The sequence below is a fragment of the Rutilus rutilus genome (assembly GCF_951802725.1).
Source record: "Rutilus rutilus genome assembly, chromosome: 1".
Classification (NCBI taxonomy): Eukaryota; Metazoa; Chordata; class Actinopteri; order Cypriniformes; family Leuciscidae; genus Rutilus; species Rutilus rutilus.
In genome coordinates this window covers 14,473,573-14,480,414 of record NC_140209.1, presented here as the reverse complement: position 1 = coordinate 14,480,414, position 6,842 = coordinate 14,473,573, and positions in this window count along the sequence as shown.

Genomic DNA, 6,842 nt, shown 5'->3' with positions numbered 1-6,842 from the left:
CTCCTGATGTACTTACAAACTTCCCAATGCCTCGTTTTATGAGTACAGAACCTATTTGTACTACTGTAGAAGTTTGGTACCATTTTGGGCATTATTAGTGGGGTAATTTACGAGATACATCAGAGGATCCGTTAGCGCCTGCACTAAGCCATTTGGCTGATATCTCTAAATAAGCTCTAACTTTAATAATCGACCAAGGGAAAAAAGGCTCCTGGGGGGTGTTTGGCTCGAGGTCAACATCTTCTGAAAGTTCGTTCACCCACAGAGGAAACCACTGGAGCTCTGAGCATCACTTTGAGCACAGAGTAAGTCATGATCTCCTGTTTTAATGTTACAACAAATTCACAACTTGTTTGACACAAACAATGACAACTTGACTGCTGTTAGAGACTGCTTCCCAGATAATTAGCATCAGTTTTTCATGAGTGTTTGTAACTTAGCCAACAGTTTTACAGCCTGTTCATAATATGTGTCGCTCTTGCCTGTCTTCAAAACTTGAGAGCCCTGGTGTTAGTTGTGTTGCTACGGTAATGTTGGTATTTTCCTCTAATATATGTTAATTAATTGGAACTGTGCAAGATTATTTTGCCATTAATTTAATAGATCTGTAAAGATCCATTGGCCCAAAGACGGAATCCAACGGGCGAAGGGATAATGTGTGTATGTCTTTTCAGCGCTCCAGGGAAGTTCACTTAATTTATTGGAATTTAGTTTCAATATTAGCTCTGACTCCAATTTCAAATGATAATCAAATTTAGATCATGTTTCTTATTAGAAAATAGTCATAGATATTGATTATTAATTAATTTATATCTTTGATTATTCTGAGCATCCCATACTTTCAATTATTCATTCATTAAGGGACCCGATGCCGCACAGAGTCACACGCCCCGGGTTAACGTGGATCTCACAGACTGCCAGTCTGATCTTGGTCAGAGGGTGCAGGGTTTGCTAATACCTCTTAAAGCAGCACTCAGTAGCTTCGGGATTTCTACGCTGTATTCTCGCTTTTTGCTCGCAGGTTTCTCTCTAGAGCTCCCCCCACAGCTTCGGAATAGATATTTGACAACACTGTTGTAAAAACTCGTTGGTGATTCTCAGACACCAGAGGCTAGTAGATCAACGACATCAAAGCAGATGGGACATTCTTTAAAACGTCTTCTTCCTTCGGGTTCGAGGGAGCGTGAGGGAGCGCAGTAACGACAGCATTTTATCAGATTTCTTTTGGCCGTAAAGCAATTGTTTACATCGCGAGACCTGATATCACGCGAGACTTCCTGATGCGGCGGCCGGCGGCCCGCCGCCCCAAAGTTGCAAGTGCGTATTTTCCGCTCACGGGCACCAGGGGGGTGCGAAACGACCACCATTCAACCCGAAATAAGTATTATAACCATTCCAATGACTCCAAAGCTGTTCAGTTAAGGTAAAAAAGTTACTTAGTTCACCTTTAAGTCAGTTGCCTACTGCCCACTCATACAAAAAAGTGTAGTTTATTTAGCCACTTCTGTACAACTTGCCAAGTCAGTGATAGACAGAAATCAAAATGTCTTCAGATGACGTGCCTACTGCTCCGTTCATATCAGATCTATACTCTAATTAAACGTGGAAAATAGACTAATAACTACCAATAATAAATTCAATTTGATTTAAACCGTTTTCTGATTTTAATTATTCATAAATATTTTCTTCCTGGAACTACAGTATGTAGGGTTTGTTTCTGGTGAGACACTTATTAGTGGCGCACTATAGATGCTCTCTGCGTGTTAGGCAGGGGGGAAGGAAGTCGACCGGAAGTTGAAGTCGGCCGCGTGCCGCCATCTTGTAGCAGAACTTCACCTGCAGTTAGCATCCCATTGACTCCCATTCATTTTGGCGTCACTTTGACAGCGAATAACTTTACATCTGAGGCATCTGAAGACTCCATTTGTCCATTATTTATTTCTAAAGAAACACGGCAATGTATAAAATGCTCCATTACCTTGTAGCTTATGTTATGGCCCCGTAGATGCAGTTTTTGTAAAAGTAGGCTAACGATTGCGTCATAGCCACGCGACTCTCTGTCGCACAGTAGAGAGATTACCGTATGGACAGGAGGAGAAGCTCGCGGGCAATCGGGGGGACGTGGAGGCAAAATGACAATATAATTAATCAGAATACCTAGCAAAAGTTGCTCCTGCTCCAGCTCATGGACACCTCGTACTCACTCTCTCCGTCTCTGCAAGATTCAGAAGGGAATGATTCAGATTTCTCTTGGCACAGCTACTAGAAGACAGACGGGTTGCTCACGTGGTCCGTATAACGCTTTGCTCGGTTTGAGTCTGCGCGTCAGGAAAGGAAGTGCTAAGAAATCGCTAAAAATGGGCTTCACTTGTCTCAATTGAGTTCCAATGGGGTCGCTGTGTCCATTTCTTTTACTGTCTATGGTGTTAGGCCGGCGAGTCGACACTGGTGGCGTGAGTGTGGCGTTTCTGTTGCGTGTCAGCAGCGTGGCGTTTTCTATGTCTAATATATGTTGACTGCTGAGTCTATGTTTAATAATGTCCATAAATAATAAAATAACTACAAATAACCTTAATCTTTTGTTTGTTTTGTTGTACTGGTGGTGTAAAGGAATACAAATATTCTCCTAGTGCATGTTTAATATTGTATTAAATGATTTGTTAATGCATTATTTTGTCATGACTTTACTTGAGAGGGCCCTAATCATGATCAAATTCACTGTTAACTACTTCCCAAACTCAGCTCATGATTGATCATAAACTTACTATCAAACACACAACGAGTGTTCAGCTCAGCTCAGTGATGTTGTGTGGTCAGAGAACAGAAGTACAGTATCATCACGACTGTGTCTGGATGGAGAGTGAACTACTGATCCCAGCAAACCTTCCCTGAGTTTTGCTCCTTCCTTTGGGAACTGTTCCACAAATATTCTTTGTGGGTTTTGAATTGTTATTTTGTATTTAGCTGTGCATAAGTCACAGTAGGGTGAGTTTGAAGGAAAGAGAGAAACACAGAACAGATAAAGAGCTTTTAAGGTCAGTTATTAGTGTATTTTCTACGGTTGAAGAGGAGGATCAACTAATCCTGTGCCGTCCAGTAATGTTTATGACAAAGCTGAAATCAAGAGTTCAAGATATGATGATATTACATTATTTACATTTGTTTCAAAGTCAGGGTATTTCTTATTCCTTCTTAAAGAGGCGTTTGATTTGTTTTATCCATAAATGTTAATTAATGCATTAACTATCAAACACCGGAAAAAGACTTTATGATTTGAATCTTCTGCTTTTTATGCTGGTATGGTTTATGTTTTCATTAATTAATATCATAATGATCACTGAGATATACTGTGTTTCAGGTATCAGTGGAGTGGAGACTCATGTGTTCATCAGTTCTGGTGAAAATGTTCGTCTGTCCTGTAATAATGCTCTTTCTGACTGCAAATCAACTACATGGACCTACTCTATCAGATACAGTCAATCAGGGACAGTTGAACTGATTACTGGAGGGATAAAGAGGAAAGACACAGAGAGACATGAGAGACTGAGTCTGGAGTCTGACTGCTCTCTGAACATCAAGAGCGTCACAGAAGAAGATTATGGATTATACATCTGCAGACAATATGTGAATGACAGACAAGGAACTGGTGCACGTGTTTTTCTACATGTTCTTCATGGTAAGTTTATGATTATGTGTTAAATTTAGAAAGGGCAGATTCTCCCTTTAAACTCAGATGAAAATCGAAGAGTCTGTGATTTGTGTCTTGTGTTTAGTTTCAGTGTCTCCATCATCATCATCTTCATCATCATCATCCTCACAGACTGAGATCAGTCCAGGCCGCTCTGTGACTCTCTCCTGTCAGTTGTATTCATATACTGGATACTCCTGTGATGATTTGGTCCGTTCTGAGGGAAATAAGCTGCTGTGGGTGAATCAGGCTGGTGTTGATCTGAAGACAGACTCCAGATATCAGATATTATCATCATCAGATCAAGATCACTGTATCAGGACTCTGACTACAACACTCCTGAATGAAGATAACAACAGAGAGTGGAGATGTCAGCTTACTCACAGAAATCAACTCCAGACCTCAGTCAGATACACTGTCAAGTATTCAGGTGAGAAAACACTCTTTTCAGACAGATTTGTCAAAACTTTCACACACTGGCTCTACTCTTTCTGATGGCTTCATACGTTTGGCAATTGTAAAATATTAGAGGTCATCAGTAAGTCATAAACTGCATGTAAAATCCTTATAATTCACAATATTGACCTCCTAATGGGTCATACTAGGCTAAAATAGACTCTTCTGATTTATGCAATATTTCATGTATGACCCATGAGGGACGTCAATATTGGGAATTATAAGGATTTGTATGCAGTTTGAGGAATTCTAAGGCTTAATAATGTCATTGATTCAGGAAAGCTGAAGGTTTATGGGAAGCAGCTCACTGTGTTTCACTCTCATATAAACCAGGAATAAATGATACAGTAACATCTCTCTTCTCAACTACTGCCACTGTAAGCTGTGATGATTGAACACAAACTGCATGTCATGATCAATATGAAAATATGATGTTAATGTCCTGATGCGTCTGAACATTCATCTTCTGCAGCTCCAGTCGCTTCAACAACACTGACTCCAGTCAGAAGCTCAAACTCTGAGAAGACATCAAGCCGAACTACAGCAGCAGCTTCTACACAAGGTTCATGATCACATAATCCCTGTATATATAGATTTATTTTTGGTCAATGGCGATAGTCATTCTCTTCCTGACACCTTGAGATTGAAGTAAGAAGATAATGATGACAGACTCGTGCACATATCCATCATTTTTATGATGAGGAGCTCAAGTATTATGTGATGATGATGTTGTGTATATGTGGCATTATGTGTTGAACTGAACTAACAGACGTGATCCACAGATCCAGGAGAAACTGAAGTCAGTGTGACTGCTGGATCATTATACAGAGGTACGACACGTTCATTTATACTGACAGCTTTATAACATTAAACTATCAGTCAGTCTGTAAAAGCTTCATCAATAACTGTTGATAGTTGAATACCCTTGACTTCAGTCATGTACAGTTTCTCTTCTTCCTCTCATGTTTCCTGCAGTGATTGTGATTATTGTTGAGATGGCAGTGTTTGCTGCTCCTACTGTGATTCTTCTTCAGATCATCTGTGCAAGAAGAGCTGGTGAGTTTTGAGCCGCACACAATCTGATGATTCACACTCATCTGATCTGGAACAATCTGCAATCATGATAAAAACACATACGAGAGGTCAGTCAATGCTTTTATTTTGCAGGGAGGAAGGACTCGAAGCACCCAGAGGAAATAGAGATGCCTGCAATATTACAATAAAATACTGGTGAGTTTTGAGCAAATCTGCAACAATATTTACAATAGCAAAAACTTACAGAGGATTGTTCATCGTTTTATTTTCTTCTTCTCAGAAAACAAAGAAAAAACTCTGATCACCCTGAAGAAATAGTGACACTGAGTTTAGAATAAGATGTGTTTTTTTTTTTTTTTTTTTTTTTTTATAAAAGGCCAGATTTATCTTCATTTACATCCCAGTCAACACGTTGATCTCACAGTGATCTCTCCTGATCACAATGTGAGTCACAAGCAGGCCCGGCTCCAGATATGAGATGAAAGGTGGGCCGGGCGGATTGGGGGGGTTGGGGAGGGGGTGAGAGGGTGTTCTTTAATGCTTTAGTCTCACATGTCTATTGATATAGTTTTAATATCATAAATTTAAGGCAATTGTAAGGGTTGTTTGTTTGTGTTTTCTTCATTATAATATTTTTTGTATATATTTTGCAACTATTTAGTAACTATATGAAGACTTCAGATGCAAAAGCCTCTAAGTGCCATCTGAAATGTTCTCCTATATTCCTTCTCCGTATATTTCACTTTAATGAAAATTAAGTGAAATAACTGAACATAAACATACAAGCTTGATAAAAACGATCATTCTAGAGGAATATTTCAGATGGCACTTAGAGGCTTTTGCATCTGAAGTCTTCATGTATAGATAAAAATGTTTAACATGTTTATTTTATTTGTAATATATATATATATATTATTTACCCCTTAAAGGGATGGTTCAGAGTAAAATCAACCTAGGGTCCTTTGCATCATGACCTCGAGCCTTCATTTAGCAAGTGCACTTTTTTCGAGTTCAACATTTGTTTTTGTTGTGGATGCTGCTGATAAAACAGCTTCATCGAGACTACAGAGACATGCATTTGTTTTTGTGTTTCTTTTGTAAAAGTTTTCCCGGATATACTTCCCGATTTAATGCACAATTTTCCGTACAAATTATATTATCAGCATTACAATTTGAGTAAATGTATCCGTGTAAAATGTAAGGGATGATGCCACCCTCCTAGAACAATGTGCATTGACATATATGGCATGGAATTACAGTGTAATTGTTAGCCTACTATCTTAGCCTTTTTCAGTGCATCAGGTGAGGTAAACTGATAATATCTCATTTCTTTATCAGAACACAAAAACTGGTACCGTTTTGGAGAGAAATTGTGTATTTTTTAAACTCTCTATTTAACCTATCTCATGGTGTGTGATGCTGATCTATAGTATGAGTTTCTAAATTTTTTTTCAATTCTTTGCACAGTTATGAACATTGATATTTTATGTGCAACAAGCATGCTCAGGCTCAGTGGCATTACGCCTAATTTTAAATGTTTTTGTTTTTTTCAAACAATATGCTTTAAATGGTGATGAGTCTACTGTTTTGATGAATGAAAAAAATGATGAATGAAAAAAAGATGGAATATATATATATATATATATATATATATATATATTCA